General features: G+C 37.8%; 1 long non-coding RNA gene across 1 annotated transcript in view; it reads left to right on the top strand.

Annotated features, from left to right (window-relative positions):
• Positions 1-22083, top strand: part of LOC139041352 (uncharacterized) — a 138091-nt gene that overhangs the window by 83924 nt on the left and 32084 nt on the right. The window contains exon 2 of the long non-coding RNA XR_011496341.1: positions 6321-6365. This is a non-coding gene — a long non-coding RNA (uncharacterized lncRNA). The remainder of the gene's footprint in view (positions 1-6320; positions 6366-22083) is intronic.

Here is a 22083-nt window from a genome sequence, read left to right as displayed (position 1 = left end):
TTGTATATTCTAGTTGTAAGTCATTCTAGTTCTATGTGACCTGCCACCACAGCATGGCTACTGACAGACCAGTGGTGTGGTTCCGCACCGGGAACCAAACCTGGGTGGCTGAAGTGGAGCACATTGAACTTGAACCAATAGGCCATCAGGGCTGGCTCTCAGGTTGATTTTTGACATCTCAGCTTGGTGAATTAGAGGGTGATTTCCAATGGAAAAGGAGTAATTATGTAAGAGCTCAGTTAGAGGCCAAATCCAATGACCTAGTTTGGGTTCCCACCATTTCAGGCACAAGTTGGTGTTTCATGACCTCTATCAATTGCTGCTCAGATCCCTCTCTATCGGTTACCCTCCGTCATGTGCTGCATGATGTATGTGGTCTCAAGAACAGTTTTGAGAAAGAAGCTTCCATCAGAGCTTCATAAAAGCACAGGTACCTATTAATCAGTTCAATCTTCAGGGGAATTTTGAATGAAATCACAAATGTGGCATGAAAAATCATAGGTGTCTGGGGAGTCTCCTATTAGTTGGGAGGTACCAAGTGGATTGAAGAAAATACATGAGCTGCACTGTAACCCTTGGGTCTATTTTTTTTTTTCTTTTAGTCTGACCCTTGAGGTTTCTTTATATTGAGCCATGAATAACTCCCAGGGCATTTTGCATTGATGTCCATAGCTTGTGCTTTTAGCTAATATTTTTCTTATGAATTGTGCTTTCTTCCACAGACTCAGAAAACACCCCCCAAGGCTCTAAGAGACCCTGAATTTAATTTAATTCATTCCTCTACCTTTTGAAGGGAAATGCTGACATCTTGAAGAGTAGGGAGTTTGATAGTTAAAATCTATATGCTGAGCACAGTGTTAGGTACTTTACATGTTATCTGATTTACCAGTGTTTCTTTATAATGTGATTGTGCAGATAAATAAAACCCCACACTGTAAAATTGTGCTCTAAAAATAACAACACAATGGAAAAATAGACTCTAAGACCACTCAAAACCTATTCAACTTTATAATGCAAGCACTGACAATCATAATAAAAAAAATACTAGCTTAATTAAAATAAGATAGACTTTATTTTTTAAAAAGAGTTGAAGGTAGCTTGATGAAATGGAGTGTAAAGAGGAGATTCAGCTGATGAGCTAAGGTTAAGATCAGGGCAAATTGTCCAATAAACACCTTCAAAGCAACGCACATGGAAAAACTCAGCTAAGAGGCAGAGTTTAGGGGCAAATGAGCACAAAATATATGCTGTACCCCTCTGAGGTTTTCTATATTTAGCTGTGTTGGAGTACTTAGTATATAGCTATAGTTACTTGGTGCAAAACATCACGTGATGAGAAAAAATGTCTGTAAAACGACCTGACTTCTGAATTATACTGGCATAATTCCTCGATTTAATAATTGCATATAAGATAATTCACATTATAAAAATAAGCGTTATAGCAGAACAGGTATAATATTTTTAATATATCTTTTTGGTAGGTGACACACACGCACATATTTTATGTAGGTGAGAGAACTGAGGCTCAGAGGACTTAAATAACTTCCCCAAGATTATCTAGTTAGTAAAGCTAGGCCCAGGTTTAGACCCAGGGTTATGCTTTTCTGCCTCTGAGGGATTTGGGGAATTCTAAATGTTGAAATTCCATGATGCTTCTTAGGAAGAGGGTAGAAAACCAATATATAGTGAGGGCCTAATATATAAAAGCACTGAAATGCACACAGATTCACACAGACAAATTTCTTCAGTCCTTTTGAGGTGGATTAGTATTCTCTAAAAATAAAGAAACTATGTAACTATACAAACCACACTTATAGTAAATAGTTGATTTAAAGTATGTCAGTTTCTAGAGCCCCTCCTCTGCCCGTTGGACCATTTGGTTCTCTCTTGCAGTCCAAGGAAAGAGAGAGGAAGATGAATGCTTATTCAACTATAATGCTAGAAAATATATCGTTCAACTTCAAGATGTGCCCTCCTGTGTGTCACCACAATGTTGTCAGGAGGGAAAACATGACATAATTAGTGTGAAAAAAAGAGTTCACTTTAATGTGAAAGTTTGACATTGAGAGGCAATTCTACACACTGCTCCTTCAAAGCGATGGCAAAAATAGCAAATCATCATGGATAACATCCTGTTTCTTAAATCAAATGATTTGTTCTGGACCTATTACTTCAGGCTGTGTAGTCTTAGGAAACTAAGAAATGACACTGAAATGATAAGAGGAGGACTCTTTGTAAATTGTACAGCTTGATTCAAATTTAAAATATTTGTTACATGAATGCTCACCAGGCTGCCACCATTTTGTCCTGGTTTCATTCGTTGTGATGCTACGGATTGGTCTCTTACAGGATCAGCACTGAAATGTAAATTATTTGAGCTTAAAGGGATTTTTAAGTGTTGTCATAGAAAATCAGGGCTGGAAGGGACAAAAGCAATTATAGAGTTCAGAGGCTTAATTTTGTAGAAGTTGAAACTAAATCTCAGCAAGATTAAGTGTTTTTCCAAAGGTCACCCAGCTACTTAATGATTGCTGGACTAGAGTTTATTCCCCGATATAAATTATCTTTGATTTCTAGCTGAGAGGAGATTCCATTCTTAGGCTTGTCAAAGTTATTCTTCATCAAGCAAACTAACAAAAATCAAACAGAACACAATTGACATGTCTCTATTCTTGGACTTCACTTTTGGAATTGGAAATTTAGCCATAAAATAGGTCTAGATCCAGCTTAATTGCCTTTATTTTAGCTTCACATAATTTCTAGAGACTTGAGTCTTGTTTGAACATCCCATGAAGCTGAAATCAGACAGGATGAATAATTTGCTTTCTACAAAAGGATTGGTTTCTAGTTTCCAGTTAGAAATAGCTTCATTCTTTTATTTGAGAACATTTGGAAGCCAAGTATTTGAAACTCTGTATTATGTAATATTATACCTTTGTTTAAAAATTGGATTAGGAAAGTTATTTAAGTGCTAAAATTGATGAAAATAGCCCCTTGGTTTAAAGGTGGCTTATTTCAGTAACTTTGTGCCTGCACTTCTAGTTGATGCTAAAATAAAGATGAAGGAACCTCATTTATTGAGCCCTAATTACTTACTTTTGTCTCAGCTCATCTTTCCTACATTTATGAAGATCAAGGTGAAATCAACTTTTCACATATCATTGAATTGTGTCAGTGGAAGTGCTTCTTTCCCCAGATTAATTAGGAAAACTCTTTAGGGAAACAAAAAATAGTTCTGCACAAATTAGTTCAAAATACTCAAACTGAAAATGAAATGACTAGGGTAACACCAGTACCCTTGAGTCCTAAGGAGCATTTTCCCCAGGCTTTGGTAATGTCTTTAAGTGATTTTTTTCCCCAGTTATACACAGAATAAAACAATGCAAATTGGAGTGAGGAAAAAAAGCTTCTTGAAAGTTAATCACTTAAGTGTGCATGCCTTTAGAAAGCCCTTCAGAGAGACAAGCTTTGAGAGTCCAAATAATGGCCCTTTAAAAAGAATTGGGGCATTTTTTTTTTTTACAGAAAAAACTGAAAGAACCATCACTAGATATATTTTGACCTCTTCAATGGGCAAGCAGTGTTCTTCAAATTTCTCAAAACCACACTTTCCTATGTTTCTGGAAGGACTGACTTTTAGATATAAACTCTAACAGAGAGCTCGTGACATTATCTGGAAATTTCAGGAAAAAACCTAATTCCCATCTCCCAAAAAGTTGAAACCCAGCAAAAATGTAATCCATGGCTATTTTATTGATTTTCATTGGTACTTTCCTCCTATTGTCATAGGAGACAAATAGCTTTCTCATTTACAGAATCTTAGGTAATTTTACTGACTTCCTAATGTTGATCACAATGCCAATGAATGGTGCAAAATCTCAAGCTCCTTTCTAAGAAGCAAACCTTCTCTAAGGTTTTATTGCTCCCATGTTGTCGTATACTCCCCCATCTCTTCCAGATTCCGCAAGCCTGTTATCATCTACCCTGCAATCCTCCCTAGGGGGGAGATATGGTTCCAAAATTTAATATTCTGAGGTCATAATTTCTCAGCAATCCACACTCCGAAGTCTTCTCAAACATAATACTTTAAAGATCCCAAATTAACTAAGTTTAGTATAACAAATGATAGAACCACACACTCTGATGAGAGAATTATAAGAGCGTGGAAATGAATAATGAGACAGAAATATTCCAAAACAATTTACCAAGAGCAACGAGGAGCCACCATATAAATTCCAGACCATTTAGCAAAGCAGGATTCTGCTTGGGATCTCGAGAATGAGGTAGAGGGAACAGATTTGAAAACCTTTGTTTTTTAGTTCCTTTCTCTGTCTATACATAGTTAACACTAAATCTAGGATATTAAAATATAATTGTTATGAGAGATGTCAGTCACATTACTTCAGACATTATTTTTATTCTAGACTGACATAGCCTAGGGTCTCTCTCTCTCTCTCTCCCTCTCTCTCTCTCTGTTTTGTAAGGAACCAGAAAGATTGGAGGAGGATGACATTTTGGTCTTCCTCATTCTCCTAGGAATTGTTTGCTTTTGTAAACGCCTCCATATTTAAAGCCACAGGAAGAGATCCAGTGACATCATATGATCAGATTCCAAGCACTCTTCTTTCTGTTGAAGTTACCCAGATTGCCTGAATTTCTACTGCTTTGTCTCAGAGGCTTGTCCACAGGAGGTGGTGATCAATGGGTATGAGTTAAAAAAGAAGGCCAAGTGTTCATTTACGTCATTTCTATAAACAATTCTCAGGCTACTCTGTACCCAAAACTGGCCCCAAATATAGCAAAATGCAAATTGAAGTAATTAAGAAATGCTTAGAAGCTGATTTGCTGGTCACTAATGTGCACAAAATCAAGTGCCACTTAGCCAACAAAACACTAATTCCAAAGCACAGGAAAGATGAGAAAAGTCAGAGGAGCCACATCTTTTCTATGAGCAGAGTAATTATTTCATCATCCTTCATCAGCGTTTCTTCTTGAGATCCTCAAATAAGGCCTCAGTGAGAGAATGGAAAATTATGCTTGGAGCACATGTTAATGTGGCTTTCAGCAAACATAAACACGCACAAAACCAGATTCTTATTCTGATCATATGGTCATAGAAGTGTGTGATTTATCTACTTGAGTTTTTAATACACAGATTAATTTGGATCCCTTTATTCCTCTATCTATATAGTTAATATTTATTGGAGCCTATTCTTAACCCAGTACGAAGCTAAACATGTTGGAGAAAAGAAAAAAAAAATGAATTAAGACTCTGCCTTCAAAGAGTTTATTAGTGGAGATAACCCTAGAAAAATAACTCCAACTTCAATTTAGTGATTGTCTTTTCTATTGCACACACTATGCAACCTTGTTTAATTCTTACTACCACTCTATGATGTACTTACTATTATCCCCATTTATACATAAGAAACAGAGACTCAGGAGGTTATATAATTTGCCCCAAATCAGGTTTTGTGCCCTAGATTTCTTTGGCCCCAAATCTTGTATATTTTTCACTTTTTCAAGCCTCTTCCATTAATTTATACTCTAGTAGGAGAGAGGAGATGAGACCTATGACCTGGTAAAAGCAGGCTTTGTGAGCCAACGATTACAGATGTGGTTCCACTAACCTTCCTATATAAATCTCCATGGTTCTGAGCCCTATGTGTTTGACTACATCTTTTACATCTCTAGGAATCACGAAGGGCACTACTTTCATTTTTTGATGAACCAGCCCTCCTTATTGCTGGCTACCTGAAAGAGGACTTTGGTGCTCCACGTCTCTGCAGTTCCCCAGCTCAGAGGCCAGAATCCTGTTCCAATCATCTTAGCCATTAATTGCCTCTAGGTGCTGGGGAACTGGGAGTCTGTCTTGCTTCATATTGGTAACATTGCAATACTGGACCTCTGGTTAATAATAAACACACTGAGATATTTGAGAGGAATGTACTGATGTCTGCAACTTTCTCTGAAATGCATCAAGAAGTAAGATGTGTTAATGGATGGATAGATATGGATAAGGCAAGTATAGTAAAATATAATTGCAGACTGTAGGCAGTGTTTAAATTGGTGTTTAATACAGAATTCTTTCAGCTTTTCTTTATATTTGACAGATTTCAAAATAAGATATAGAGGGAAATTGCAGTATTTTCACTGTGCTTCAAAGTTAGAGACACTTGATAATCAAGTTTGCAGGATGAAAAGGACAACAGTACTTTTCAATTTGTGGTATTTTCATTTTGGGTTGGAGAGATGCCTCACAGTAAAGTTGTTTTTCTTGCCAAGTATTATAATAGTAAATGAGTTTCTTTATTTTCCAGGTGCAGCCCTTCTCACCCAGGGAACACGCTTGCTACCATAGTTAGGTGAGTTCAGATATCAGGTGCCTCTCTTCCTGACACAGTCTACTCTCTTCTTGTACTCTTAATCTCTATTCATGAGTCTTTCTCATTTTGCCAGATATTTTAGAGTACTATTTATATAGAGTCTCATTGTCGCTTTCTGTAATCTGCCTTTCATTGTGGCCACCCCAGTCTACCAGATGTTCGAATACATCTGAATCCTATCTTGTTGTAGCCTTCTTGTAGAAGGCTCAGACACTTTGTAAATGAGTGCACATAAATGATTAATCAGGGAACGGATGTTGCTAACGGGCACTTTTCGGAGAATCTGAGTCCCAGGTCTTTCCAAGATAAAATAACTTGTTACAACAATAGAAAAATGGGCAAATGACCTGAACAGGCAGTTAACAAAAGATGGTATCCAAATGGCCAATAAACCTACCAAAAAGGTGCTCAATTTCATTAGGTACTGGAGACACGAAAATTCAAATCACAGGGTGAAGCCACTGTATACTCACAACAATATTTAAAAATGAAAAAAATAATACAAAATCTTGGCAAGGAAGTAGAACAAGTGAAACTCGTGAACTTCTGGTGGGAGTACAAATTACCATGACTAAGTTGAAAACTCTTCGAAATGTTCTGTATACAAAACCTGGATGAGGGCAACTTATTTAACCTGCTGAGACTCTGTTTCTTATATATACATGGGGATAATAACAGGTACATCAGAGTTGCAGTCAGAATTAAACAAGATTATTTGTGCAAAAAACAGGAGGGAAGGTAGATCGTGTGGACCCAGGAATAGGAAGGACGTCAATGTAGCGATGGGAGCTGTGAGTAGAAATATACTTAACAAGATATTATTGTATGGTAACTTATGCCAATGCTATATTTTCTGGGAAATGTTAAGATTTCTGAGAAAAGTTAGTTTTATACATTATTCAAAGTGTTTTAATAGTCTTTTTTGGAATGAAATAACCAACAAATGATTGTAAGGCACTCAGCAAATGCCAAGTGTTTTATAGTGAAACATTTTTGAAAATTTTTCATTTTTATGTGTAAAGATGTTAAAGCATCTTTCCAGTTAGCAAACCCAGACAACATCCCATAAAATGATGGTAATTTTGCAGACTGTATTCGTCACATTGAGTATAAAGGTCAGTTCCAGGGAAAAATATTATTTTCTACAAAAGTTTCAGTGAAGAATACAAAGTAACGCATTCGCTTTATGTAAATATTTCTCCTTCAGGTTATTTTACTTATTATTTTTGCTAACAAAAATCAAGTAATACACACACACAAGTGAAATTCCCCTATACCAGCATCTCCTGATTCAGCTTCCTTTCCAGAGATAACAGCTGTAAAATGTTTTTGAGTATATTCTTCTGGTCATTTGCCTGTATGCTTGCCCAATATATGCGTACAATGTGCATAATTGTATTTATAGAAAGATAGAGTTTTTTTGTATATGTGTTTTCTTAAAAAAGAAAAAAACAGTATCATTTCTTAAGTATTATTCTTCAGCTTAAATTGTTAACTTGCTGATATATCCTGGAAATCTCCCTGTGTGAATCTATGTAGAACTACTCATTATTTTTAATAGTTTTTTTTATTATTCCAGGGTATAGAAATGCCATATTTTGTTTTAACCATGCTTCTGTTGGCCATCACTTAGGTTGTTTCCATATTTTCTTGTTGCTAACAATGCTGTAGTAGCCTCGTGCAACAAATCTTACATAACCCTCCTTGTGCACCTATGCAAGCGTTTCTCTAGGTAGACATAGTCATGAAATGGCTTGGTTATAGTGGGTGCAAGTTGTTAATCTAATAGCTAATGCCAAAATGCTCTTCAAAATGATGCTACTTCTTTCACTCTCAACGGCAATGTAAATGAAAGTTCAAGTTTCCCCATAGCTTTACCAACATTTAATATCATTTTTTAAAAATTTTGTGAGTCCAATGGTGAGGAGTAAGATCTCAATGTTGCTTGGATGTGCAGGTCTCTAAGTACCACTGAGGCTGAGCATCATGGCATACACTTTTCTTCTGGCTTCTTGACTACTGTTGCCCACATTATTGCTTTTGACCCTTCTGCCCTTTGAGTGGGCTCTTGATGGTAGCCAAAACCTGGAAGAGCTTCTGAGTCAGCAATTCCAAGCCTAAGAACAAGTCTCCACACCAGGAGAATAAACTCTGCTTTCTTCCAGTCCTGGGGCTTTCTTTACATGAAGCAATGGAGCAGGCTGTTTAGTCTCAACCTTTGATATGCACAAGAATCATCTGGAGAGGTTGTTAAAATGCAAATCCTGATTCAGTAGATCTTGGGTGGAGCTTAAGAGTCTACCTTTCAAACCACCACACTGGTGGTCCTGAAGCTGCTGGTCCATGTAACAAGGAATTTGATTTGTATATATATGAGCCATTCAATTGATTCACATTGAATGACCAAGTCAGCTGGAGATGTTGCAGATCAGGTGGTACCCAGGGCATTCCCAAAAGAGGGGGCTCAGTATACTTCCTTTTATTTACAAACTCAGGACCACACCTCTGACACCTCACTTTGCATTAGACCTTTAGTCACTATTTATTTATCTCACTATGATATTATTAAATCATAACCTTGGTAATGAGGAGTAGGAAATGAATAATTTAATCTTTGTGAATATCTTTGCCTCACATGGCCCAGTCAAAGTACTTTTGCTGTGAAAGTACTGCAATTATTCTGTAGCCCTCTCTTCCTTATCCTTTTGAACAAGGAATTTTTGTGAAGTATGTTAACTCCTACAGTACTTCTGTGCACACGACTGCCTCCTTATTCTTGACAAAACCTCTTGCCAGAATTAACTGTAATCTGTCTCTATTCTATCTATCTGTCTATCATCTATCAATCCTCTATATTTCACTATTTTGTATTATATTCCTTATTCTAATACATCATTGTAATGCATTGAATAGATTTTCATCAGATCCTTTAATTTCATTTAATCTTTACACTTAATATGATTTAATCTTCCAAAGTAGGTGGTGGCCAATTTTACAGGTGATGTAAGTGGGATCACTTTCCTGCCAGCTAGCAGCAAAGACAGCATCTGGAAGAGGATGAGTTTGGATCCAGTGTCCAGGTTCTTCTCATCACATTATGTCAGGCAATTTAACTGTATCTCTGTCTCCCTGTTTCTCTCTCTCTCTTTCTCTCTCTCTCTTACACACACACATGTTCTATAATTCATGATTTTTTAATGATAAATCTTCTTGTACTAACTCCTTGATTACTCTATTAACACTAGCCCATTGCTTTAATGAAACCCTCTTAACCATTTTTTAATCAACGTATTGAAGCATAATTTAAATGCCCTCATTTTGAGTGTATGGTTTGATGAGTTGTTATATGTTTATAGCCATGTAGCTAATTAAGACATAGAATATTTTCATCACTCCAAATGGTTTCCTCATATCCCTTTGAGGTCAGTCCCTCATTCTTGACCCCAGGTAACCACTAATCTGTTTTCTGTCACTATAAATTATTTGCTGTTCTAGTATTTCTTTGAAATGGTATCGTATAGTATATTTGGTTTTGTTCCTTGTTTCTTTATCTAAGCATAATGTTTTTGGTATTCATCCATGTTAGTAGATCATTCTCTCCTTTGTTGTGGATCCAGCAGTACCTACCTCTAAACTTTTCATGTCTTACGCCAGTTTGAAGTGAGTGTTATAACTTGCTATTGCAGTAATCCTGTTTAATACATTGTACCTTAATAATACCAGCTCCAAACTAGCCATCCACTATATTAACAGTGAGACATAACCAAAAGATATTTACCTTTGAACATGTGGCCTTGGTCTCAACATCAAGGATAATATCTTGCCAATTTTCTCTAGATTCCATCAGAAGTTTAAAAATATAAATGATTAATACACTGGATTTGCATCTTTGTACACCTACAATGTCCCTAAAACTCAATTTGAAGTTGCTACTCAATGTTCAAAAATATCAGAAAGTAAGTTTTCTCATAAAGAGCTGAAATTAAGACCCATGGAAAAAAGTGTTTAAGCACTGTTGGTACAGTGACATATAATTATGATTATCTTACTTGAGAGCACCATTAGCATTGAACAATGTTGTTACTCTTGTATGGCTTTTGGCTTGAATTTGCCAATAATTGCCTCAATAATCTGTTTCACATTGGTCATGGAGTCTTCTCCAACACGTTTATTCTTGTTTCTTGCTGCATCACAGCTTAGTGATCTCATGGTCAAAACCTCATCTCAATGTCGAAGTGTTCATAAGACTCACATAATACACTTTGATTATTATTGTGGCAGAGATATTATTCTTCCGTCAATCTATGCTGAGCAATCCTATTGAAAACAAATTATTTCCAAGTAAAGTAACTCTATTGTTGGGTAGAGAGGCATTCTCATTTAGGGCAGTTGTAATTCCATATTGCCATAGTGACAACGGACAGTTAGAAGAGATTTTTTCAGGTGCTTATTGCTTTCCAGGAAAATTTCCACCAGATCCAATAGTTGTCAATGCTGGGCATCTTCCCCAGGCCAAAGGAAAACATGTCATATTATCAATTAACATGTTCTGATTGGAGGAGAGCTCAGTCCATTTTATTTGCTATAATAATCTCAGAAACATACCAGCAAATCTGAGTAAAGGCAGCAAAATTAGAACTGGGTCATCCAACAGGAGATGACATTTTACCTCCTAACTCTATAGTATCTGGGAGAGACGGACAGAAATCTTGGGGCCTCCAAAGACTCTCATTTGATTTTTTCAGATTTGAAAAGTACCTGTGGAACATCTAGTTTTACATATATCTCATTTAAGTTTCAACACAACTCTGTGAGAACTACTCATACGTGCAACAGCATGCATGAATCTCAGAACCATGTGTTGAGTAAAGGGAGCCTGAGTCAAAGGACACAAACTGAATGATTCCATCTATGTGAAGTTTAACAACAGGCAAGAATAATTTATGGTGATGAGAGTCCCTTGTATACAACTGTTCACGTCATTTCTCAACTTAAGGAAGAGAGATCTATGAGAGACTCACTGTCCTAGAGTCAACTTTCAGCTCTACCACTCACTAGCTGCAAGACCTTAGGTAAATTTTAGCTCTTTCATCTCTGGAATGAAGTCCTCTTCTAGCTGTAATCTTGTGAATATTATCTAGAAAACTCCTCTCCATCCATCCTTTCCAGGGGGAGGATTGACTGAAAAGGGGACAAGGGAACTTTGTGGGTGATGGACAATTGATGTGGTGGTTACATAGGTGTATCTATTTCTTAAAACACATCATGCTGTACATTTAAAATCTATACATTTTACTGACTGCACATGTGCAACAAAAGTAAAAAGAAAAACTTTATAAGTTACTCTTATGACCACATTTTACACATGAGGCAACTGGGACTTAAGAAGTGAAGTGATGATTTGCCCAAGTTCATTGTGCAAATTGGGAAACCTATATTATCCAGTGAGAATTGCATTTGTATCTTTTGAAATGTAGCAAGATTTTCACCATGACATTAATTATAAGCCTACCGCCATTGTACTTAGGGCATTAAAAGAGAGCAAAAGAAAAGAAAAGAAAATATGTGTTTCCCACATTCTGCTCTGTTTATGAGCACATTTACATGGTATGGAGATAACAGGCAATGAGTTAGTGCTTTTTCCCTGGGGAAAGCAAAGAGAGAGCTGTCCAGCAGGGGAGGTCGTATTGATGTCATTCAGTCCACAGTGTTCTGTGACGCTTGCTTATAGAGAATCCTGATAGATGTTTTTCTTTAGAGAGGTGAAAAATTTGACATCACAGCTTTCCGTCTGTGAAGTAGTTCCTAGATAGGCACTTGCTATACAAATCACCTAGCATCTTGTTAAAAACACAGATTCTGATTCAGTGGGTCTAAAATGAGGCCTGTCAGTTTGCAATTTTAACAAATTCTCAGGTAATGAAGGTATTGCTGATTCTTGGACTGAACTTTGAGTGACAAAGACAGGGTTATTAAAGTTGAAGTAGAATCTGCAGTTTACCTAAGTCTCAAACTCACTGGGCAAGCTGAAACCAGAATCCATGATTATGAGTCTTTATAGTCTTTTCCTTATATAAGAAACAAAATGAGAGGGTATATAAATAAATATCAACATGTGGGACCAGGGAGAAAGTTTGTTGTAGCCACTTATTCAAATTGGTTGTTTAGAATTTTTTGAAAGTGAGCAATTAGTTCCATTTTTATGACTATATTTCTATGTACAAATCTTTAGGTTAATGTCTTCCTAAATTCTAATCTAGAAGTTACTCTTTTAATCAAGATTACATTTGTAATCTTGGAAATTTTAGCATGAACTAGTGCCCCACATAAGCGTTTGATAATCACAACACCACCACCCCCCCCCACACACATACACACTATTTCAACTAACCATACAAGTTCTTCAGATTTCAGGATTACTGGGTCCCTATCACAAAGAAATAGATTTTTCTAGTGGAGGAAACAAGACAAAAATGTAAAATCATAAGTTGGAGCATTTATATTACATTGCACTAATGAATAAAACCAATAAATAATGTGATCTATTATTAGGTTGTGTTCTGTGCTCAGGCATGTCTTGATGAAGCTTTAGGTTGGGATATTGGCAGAGGAAATAGACAAGGAAGGGTAGAGATGAATTATTTTGAATAATTTATAGGACTTCATGATAAATTGATTTGATATATAAAGGAGAAGGAAGGATAGAAGACATCTTTAAGAATTTGTGCCTGTTAGATTGAAGAATAATGACACACACCATTCAATGAAATAGATGAGTTGGGAAGATGGGCCAGAATTTTTGATATGGGGAAGAGGATAGAAGATTGTATTTTGAGATGTATTGAGTTTCATATAACAAGAAACCCTGGGAGAAAATGCTTTCTTCTTGATTTTTACTGTCCCCTTGTACCACATAAGGGTGATATTTTTTTCCTCATTCTCAAACGCTATTCCAAAAAAATAGATAGAGGATAGCCAATCTGTTTATTTTACTTACAAAAAAAATGTAGCAAGCAAGAGTTTTAGCAATATGTCCAATACCATAGAGTTAGGAGTAGTCTAAAATCCAGCTTTCCCTGAAACCAAGTTATGGCTCCTTCCAGCTGGAGCATACTGTGATCATCACATATCTTTCTTCTTCATGTTGGCTGTTGGCTCAGTCCCTTGATTTCTGAAATTAGTCGTTGTTTTGAAATGGAAAAGTGTTTGGCTGGGATATTTCTGATAGAATTTTAACAGTGTCTGTCCCTTGGTGGGTGCCTGGTAGGGTTTAGCTTTTAGTTTTAAAAATTAGATAGCCAGTGCTGTAAATTAACCAAGAGCTTGTAAGGCTTTGGGAAATCTGTCAATATAGCCAAACTCAAAGGAGATTGATGTGTGAAACTGAATGCCAAAGTGTTAATTGACAAATGGGCATACATAGTTCTAATAACTGGAACATTTGAGTATCCTTTACTGTATTCCACCTCTGGAAGTGAGCTTAGCAATTAGGTTACTTGGTGAGCATAAAGTTGGAAGAGACTCTAGCTCTAGAGAACAAACCATATGAGTTGTGGGGGAGTTCAAAAAAATCTTTCTGCTCTCCTACAGAATATCATTTTTCAACTACTGAAATATTTGTGCCTTTAATATCCATTATTTTCCTTGCACAGGGCTACTCCAAATAGTGAGTTATACAGCAAATATTTATTAGGGATCTAATATGCATCAGGCACAGTTTTAGGATTGAAGATAGAGTAGTGAACAAGAGGCAAGTTTTTACCCTCAAGGAACTTATATTTTACTGGAGAACTGATATCTTGTTAGTTTCCAGATCTCCTTTTTTAGTTATCAAATTCTGTCCTTACATGATTCTTACTTATTTCTAAAATCTTAGTTTGTCTGTCATTAACTGCATTTTTAGAGTGTCTTTCTCATGACATTTTAGGAAGATAAATTAATGTAATAGATAATATATTTACAAGTAATACTTTCAAGCTGTTACTTTGGTGAAGACGAGTTTTTTGGCATTTATTCCTCTATTTTATAATGATAGCTTATTATTTTTCTTTTTAATAGGTAGACTCTTGCTCAGTATTAATAAGAAAGGGATCTAAATGGAAACAATTTGGCTACCAAATAGCTGAATTACACTTATTATATAATATTAGGTGTAAACCTGTAGTAGATGCTTAACAAATCAGAGGAATTTTAATTTGACAATAAACTTCAAGCAATTTACTTCAAAGATATTTGAGGCTAATAGGCTAATTATACGTTGCCTGAGGGGGGAGATATTTCCTTCAGCTGATTTATTGATTTGTTGCCTTACAACAGAACATGATGCTGATCTAATTACAAAGAAGGGTTTAAAAGCTAATAATTTTAAACCTGAGGTTGTCCATAATGGAAGAGAATGATTTATGGTTTAACAGAAACAACAACCCATAAACCTGTAGCCAGAGATTTAAAATACCATGTCGATAATGGGGGAGCTTGAAATACTCCAACCAATTTTCCTTTTATATGAAAGTGATGTTAAAATTGCTAAATGGTATTATAATTGGACCCACGGCATAGTGATCACTTATGACTGATTCTCTAAATGTTGTTTGCTTATAGTTTCTGGATTATTAATTTCTTTAAAACAAAATGCCTTTTATGCTAATATACTCATCAGTGAAGTGCCATGCTACAACCTTCTCCAAAAACGAATTTCTTTAAGTCAGTATGAGGGTCATGAAAGGGAACACAATCAACAGACTGACATCAGGAATCCTGGCAAGTCCAGGTAGATCACCAGGTACCCATATAAATCCCTCTCCCCAACCTCACCAATGCAGGAATTATAAAAGGAATGTGGGGACTTATAGTTGGGACCATATAAGTTGGTATCAAAACTTTCATATAAAACCCTTGAGATGGGGAAGGCTATATAGACGAGGTACCATTCTGGCACATGAAACCAGAGCAAGTGGGTAAAGGTTATTAGTGTTATCATTCTTTACAATATTTTATGGTCCAGTTCCAGCCCTGAAAGGCTGCCACACTCAGAATCAGACTTCTTTACTCTGGGGCAGAGACAGCTGTGATTGTAGGAAAGCTAGGGCAGATCTTGGGTAGTGATGGAGCCCAGGGCTAGGAGAGCTTATCAGTAGCACCTGAGATTCCATTAACAGTATCAAGGCTGGGGTGGCATCATCAGCTTTTAATGACCATGGATGTTGTCGGCAGCACCGGACCAGAGACTTGAGAAGGCTGTAGAGAGCAGTCTGATTAACCCCTGGGCATTGAGAGTAGGATTAAGTAAATCTTGAGACCTAGACATTTTGTTTTGAGGAAAAGGGTGATATTTCTATTACCTTGTTTCTACTAAGGAGAAAATAAAAATCGCCTGCAATTCCACCACCCCTTTCCCAGAGATAATAAAAATTAACCCCCAGGTGTACAAACTCTTTCAAGGGTTGCTTTCTTGTTTACTTGCGTATTTACTTTTCCCCTTCTATCTACCCTGTTAGACTTTTTTTTTTTTTTTTAAGATTAGTATTTTTTTTTTTTTCCTTTTTCTTCCCAAAGCCCTCCGGTACATAGTTGTATATTCTTCGTTGTGGGTCCTTCTAGTTGTGGCATGTGGGACGCTGCCTCAGCGTGGTTTGATGAGCAGTGCCATGTCCGCGCCCAGGATTCGAACCAACGAAACACTGGGCCGCCTGCAGCGGAGCGCGCGAACTTAACCACTCGGCCACGGGGCCAGCCCCTACCCTGTTAGACTTTTAAAATTAAAGCTATATGATGAACTTCTTTCCATATCATTACTTATTTTCCATAATATAATTTTTACTAGCTGCTTGACATTTTGTTGTAAGATTTCACTATCATTGATAATTAAAGCCATTGCCAAGAATATTTTAATTGTAACCTAGATCTTTGGGTGTTTTTTTCTGTTTTCTTGTGGATGAAATTAAGCCCCAAATACCCTCAACTCTTGGGTTCAGTTGCCTTTACTTCCTTGTTTCTCACTGGCTGTTGTGTAGACCAGGAGTGACCTTGGGGGTTCTCTTTGCTTTTCTCTTAGCCTCCTCCAGGCTCATCCTCCACTTAGTTTAGAGAACTGGACTCAGTGCTTTAACCAGAGGGCTAACACTAGAGGCAGTTTATTTATTTATGGGAACTGGAGAGGAATGGGGCAGGGGTTGGGAATGGCCTGTTTCTCTTTAGTTCCTCTCTCTTTCTCAGCGTGATCTACAGACCAGCAATGTTGGCCCCTCCTGGAAGCTGGGTAGACATACAGAATCTCAGGCCTGACCCTAGACCTGCTGGGTCCAAATCTGCATTTATGATGATACTCTAGTGGTCTTATGCAGGTGAAATTCTGAGAAGCGCTGCTTTAGTTGATTGCCATTAATTGTCTTTTGATTACTCCTACACCAATGGTTCCCGAACTTGTCTTCACATTGGAATCACCAGGGGAGCTTCTGAAAATGCTACTGTTTCATCCCGCTGCTAGAGATTGTGATTTCATTGGTCTGGGGTGTGGCTTGGACACTGGAAACTTTAAAAGAGTCCCAGATTAAAATTTGTATCCAAGTTTAGGAATCACTGCCTAAACTCTATACTGGTTCTGTCTTGTTTAAAGTTTTCCTAGGGCCACATCTGAACCTATTTTGGGTTGTAGTTTTCTCTACTTATCAATTCTATTTCATGTGCTTCCTATTTTGCAGAAATTCCTATAAAATTCTGTCCTATTAATGGTATGTGTTCCCTTTCTTCTCTACTACTGTTATATATTTAAATTTTGTGCTTTAATTCCTTCCAAAGGAAAATATAATCTAGGCAGGGTAGCTGTATGTTGGTTATGGATTGGTATATCCATCACTCCATTTTTCTCTTTCACTGTCCTTTCTTCTTCTTGGCATAGCCAGATATCTCAAAATCAAACATGGCTATACTATTTTTTTTTTTTTTTTGCTGGAAAAAATTCACCCTGAGCTAACATCTGTTGCCAATCTTCCTCTCTTTTTTTTTTTCTCCCCAAAGCCCTAGTACATGCTTGAATATTCTAATTGTAAATCCTTCTAGTTCTTCGGTGTGAGCCACTACCACAGTATGGCTACTTACAGACAGACGAGTGTTGTGGTTCCATGGCAGGGAATCAGGCCTGGGCCTCTGAAAAGGAGCATGCTGAACTTTAACCAGTAGGCCATCAGGGCTGGCTCATGACTACACCATTTTTCAACCCCTTGTTCTTGGCTATTGGTCTATCTTTTCCCTAATTATATCTATTGGCATTCCTAAAGACTACAGTTATAGTAGGATTTCTCAACAGTGGTGCCATTGACATTTTGGGCCAGATAATTCTTTCATGTAGATGACTGCCTGATGCTGAGCAGCATCCCTGGCCCTCACCCACTAGATGACAGTAGCACTCTCCCCACACCTCCCCACCCCCACCCAGTTTGTGACAAAAATAGTTCAAGGATTGTTAAATTTTCCATAGGGACCAAAATTCCCTCTTTGTCGAGGACCACTGAACTATAAGATTGTCAAGCATTCTCAATGGCTAATAAATACTGCAGCAAGTGATGTGGATCAGGGCTGCCCCAGGGAGAGAAGCCCAAGGCATCTTGGCCTACATGCCGATCCATATAACCTGATTCATATCTAAAGTTATATAACCACACAATAACCAGATCCCACCTGCACTGATACCATTTTAATGACTTTTTTCATCATCTTTCCTTTATCTGGTAAAAATAACTCATGTACCCGTGCTTTATAAATTTAGCCCTAACCTTCAGGACATTGCAGCTCTTCACTGCCCATGGGTCCTGTCCCCATGCTTGCAACCCTTCGCTGCCCATGGGTCCTGTGCCCATGCCTGCAGCCCTTTGATGCCCATGGGTCCTGTCTCCATGCTATTCTCTGAGTAAAGGAGCACTACTACCAGACGTTGAGAGTCCAAGAAATCTTTCAACTCTGGCTTGCCGAGCCTGTATAAGCAAGTATATTTAAAAATGTTATTTCTCAAGTGAAACAGTCTTTACCAGCTTCAGATAGGTCCATATTTTTTTATCAATTTTATTTTATATGCTGATATTCTGGGATTGTCCTGAGTTCATAGAGTTTCATTCTTTACTATTAAGATGGTACAGCTCATACAGAATGAAATGTGATTTAATTGTTATATAAGACGTTTATAAGAGTCTATAAGACGTTTCTTATGAAGAAATATATAGATCTAGAGAGAAAGAGCTCATAAAGATCATAGATCAGGGGTCTCAATATTAGAATAAGGAAAAATGATCGTTACACTAACAGTCACTATTTGGACTGAACTGTGGCTAAAATTACCTTATCGAGGAAAATAAGAACATATTTACCCAACACGCCGATCCCTCACTTGTGTTCCCAAGGCTTGGTATGTGAGGATTCCATCTTTATTATAGTCCTTTGGAGATGAAAGGAGTGTACATTAGATGTGTCTGCATGAGTAGACTATATTTCTTTTATTTCATACCAGGAAACATGGCTTAGCCAATACTTTCTTAAATACTCATAGCTCTAATGAACCAAAGGCCCTACATGAACAGAGTATGAAAGCACATAATTGAAGTGTAAACAGAAGCATGCATCCCCAGCTTCCTGCCTGTTTCCTTTCTTACTGATGGAATTAGCTGGAGATCAGATAGATCATAAATCTGCCGGCCACGGGGCACACGCAGTATTATTCAGAGGTAAAAATTCAGTGTTTCCAAAGGGAAATTTCATCTTAGGTACACAACTGGATTTCCCTTAAGTTGCATTTGGCATGATTCATTCACACTTTTGAGCTAAGATTTTAGTTAATGCTGATAGTCTTCCATTCAGTTGAAGAAGGTTACAGATTGGCAGGGAGTGCTTAAAACAGAGATTCGCAACTAGAAACTGAATTGTCGCCCAGATGAAGGAAGCGTTTGTATAGTGGAGATTTAAAAAGGCTTCTCTGTTACGCTTTGCATTTCTTCAGCCAACATCTGAGCAGCAGCTTTTTCCCCCTTGAGCACTGCGGGGAAGAGGAGCCTTCATTTCCACGGCTGCTGCCCCCCTCACCTCCCCAGGACTGGCCCTTCTTGTGCCTTGCATTGAGCTTCCCTGGGTTCTGTTAGCCTTTAGCAAGGATGCTGCTCAGTGCATCACACGGAGGTGTAGCTGAGTGATTTGTCCTCAGTGCAAAGAGACACTAAAAACTTTCTTTGGCCAAATACAAATAGAGCAAATTAAAAAGGGATAGTTTGCATCAGAACTTACTTTATTTCAGGGAGTATTTTTTGTTACCTTGAGATTTGAAAGGCCATAGATCCTTTATTTAATTTCATTTCAGTTTATCCCCTTCAACTTTTCTCTCCCATTTACTCAATTGTCATGAACAGTTTTGGAACTCTAGTAACAAATGGACTTGCCACTGTCATTTGGCTTGAAGTTCTCCATATTACAAATGTGTCTTCTCTTGTGGACTACAATCTCTTGACAACCTGAAAACGTCACTTAGTCCACCTTTGCTTTGGCCTGAAATAGCCAAACAATTGAGTCAGAACTATAGTTGTATTCTGAAGTCTGCAGAAAATGCCTCAGTCACTCATGTTTTTGTTTTGCAAGTTACATTACCCAAAGCTTCCTGCAGTGGCACGGGCTTTTACAATACACATTTTGGAATAAATGGATGCCTGTCAGTTGTCTTTAAAGACAGGACAAATTAATCATGATCATAGTCCTGCTAATAATAAGCGGTCTAGTAGTACCCCTGTTTCTGATACTTTCTTTATGCTGGAACAAAGGCTTTCCTACATATGATCACATTTTTATCTTCACAACAACCCTGATATTCTAAGGCCATATTAGAGGCAGCCTCTGTCTACCACCTTTTCAAATCTGACTCTAGAAACTTGACAAGTAATGTGGATCTTCGGGCATTCTTAAAAGATAGAGGAATGAGCTTTGTGCTGACATCACCAGCCAACTTCATGCAAACTCTTCCTCCATTGATGTCTCTCTGCCTCTTAATGTCCTCCCACAGCAGGTACTGATGCCCAGCCTCTTTCACGCACACACCCCTCTGCTCTCCCACAGCCCCTCAGGACTATGCCATTTCCCTGTTAATTTCTCCCTTCCTTAGTACTGTTTTCATTCTTCCTTCATCTGCCTGCCACCTCTGGGAAGTAGAGTTTGCCTTAGGTTAGCATGCTTCTCACTGGAATTCTGATGAAAATATTCTGTGTTTTGTTTCATGTATATGACCAAATGGAGGCAAAGAAATGAAAGTAAATTGTCCAAGATTCCTCAGCTCAGAAACAGCAGATCTGGGTTTGAACCAGGGTCTTTCTGACTCTATGACTATGTTCTTTCCTTCTAATCTGGTTTCTTTGTAATTCTATCATCTGTAGATGATTCTGTTTATGTCAAGGCTTAATGTCAGATTTTATAAATTTCTAATCAACATTATTTGAGCAGAGTGATTACTTGGTACCAGAACTGACAAGTTCAAGTGTGCCCAGAGGAGTTTAAATAGGTTGGAAAAACTTGTTTACTGAGTTGTTTATTTAAAAAGGAAACAAAAATCCCTTAGGTTGTAAATTGGAGGCAGCATAATTAAATGGGCACCCCAAGGCGCAGTCTTGAAAAAGACTTTCTAGACTAAAAGATTTCTTCTTCATTCACCCACACCACCATTACTGCTCTGACTTATTTTCCTTTAGGGAAATCAATACAGTTGCTCAACATTACAATGTCTCCAGATGTCACTGGCCTCAGGCCTTTGCTTTTGTTTTGCCTTACTGAGTGAGCAACTGTGAATCAATGAGACTTTATGGTTGTTGTTGTTTTTAATGCAATGGGAACCTCTACTTAGAGGGCTCCTGCAGTTCCAACTCACGGGCCTCCACAAGGCCTCCTCTACCTCTCATGGCAGTCTGTTGGGGATTTTGTGTCCAGTCTTGTTTCCTTAGCTTGTTCCTTCCAAAAACACATCTCAAGCTTCACATCTCACCCCTCTGGTCGATGGTTCTCCAACCTGGCTGCATGTTGGTATCACCCAGGGAACTTTTACAAAGTACTGACACCTAGACCCCATTGCTGATCAAGTGAATCAGAATCCTAGGGGGTGGGGAGGAGTCTATTATGCAACCTTTGGGCTAGATGACTATTGTGTTAAACTAAGTTACTAAATTCCCTTTGGGATATGACCACAGGAGAGTAGCTCAGAAGACTTCTAAAGAGTTTACTTATGATGTTCTGGCTTAAAATGGAGAGAATATCAATTAGATTTGCCACACTGATGTTGAGTGACAAAACTCAGTGGTTTACATCAGGAAGCATTCATTTCTGGCTCTTGGGTCTTTAGATGAGTGTGGTTTGGCTCGTCTAAGCTGGACTCTGCTGAGCAGTTTTGTGTCAGGCTCAGGTAAGCTGTACTTTACTCCAGATGGAGGTCCGGTTCACATGTCTCTCATCCTCTTTGGACCATTGACAGACTGAGGCATGTACTTTTCATGGTGGATCACTGGCATGCAATAGTCAAGCTCAATTGTGCTAAAAGGCCTCTGGTCATGTCATGTCCACTAGTATTCCTTTGGACAAAATAATTCGTATAGCCCAGCCCAACACTCATAGAGGGAAACATATATTCTTCTGACAGTGTTGGGGAAGAGGATAAATATTTGCGAACAAAAATCCACACTTTCAC

The sequence above is a fragment of the Equus asinus genome, chromosome 21 (assembly GCF_041296235.1).
Source record: "Equus asinus isolate D_3611 breed Donkey chromosome 21, EquAss-T2T_v2, whole genome shotgun sequence".
Classification (NCBI taxonomy): Eukaryota; Metazoa; Chordata; class Mammalia; order Perissodactyla; family Equidae; genus Equus; species Equus asinus.
Note: the sequence above shows the minus strand (reverse complement) of the source record. Positions and strands in the feature narration are given on the sequence as shown.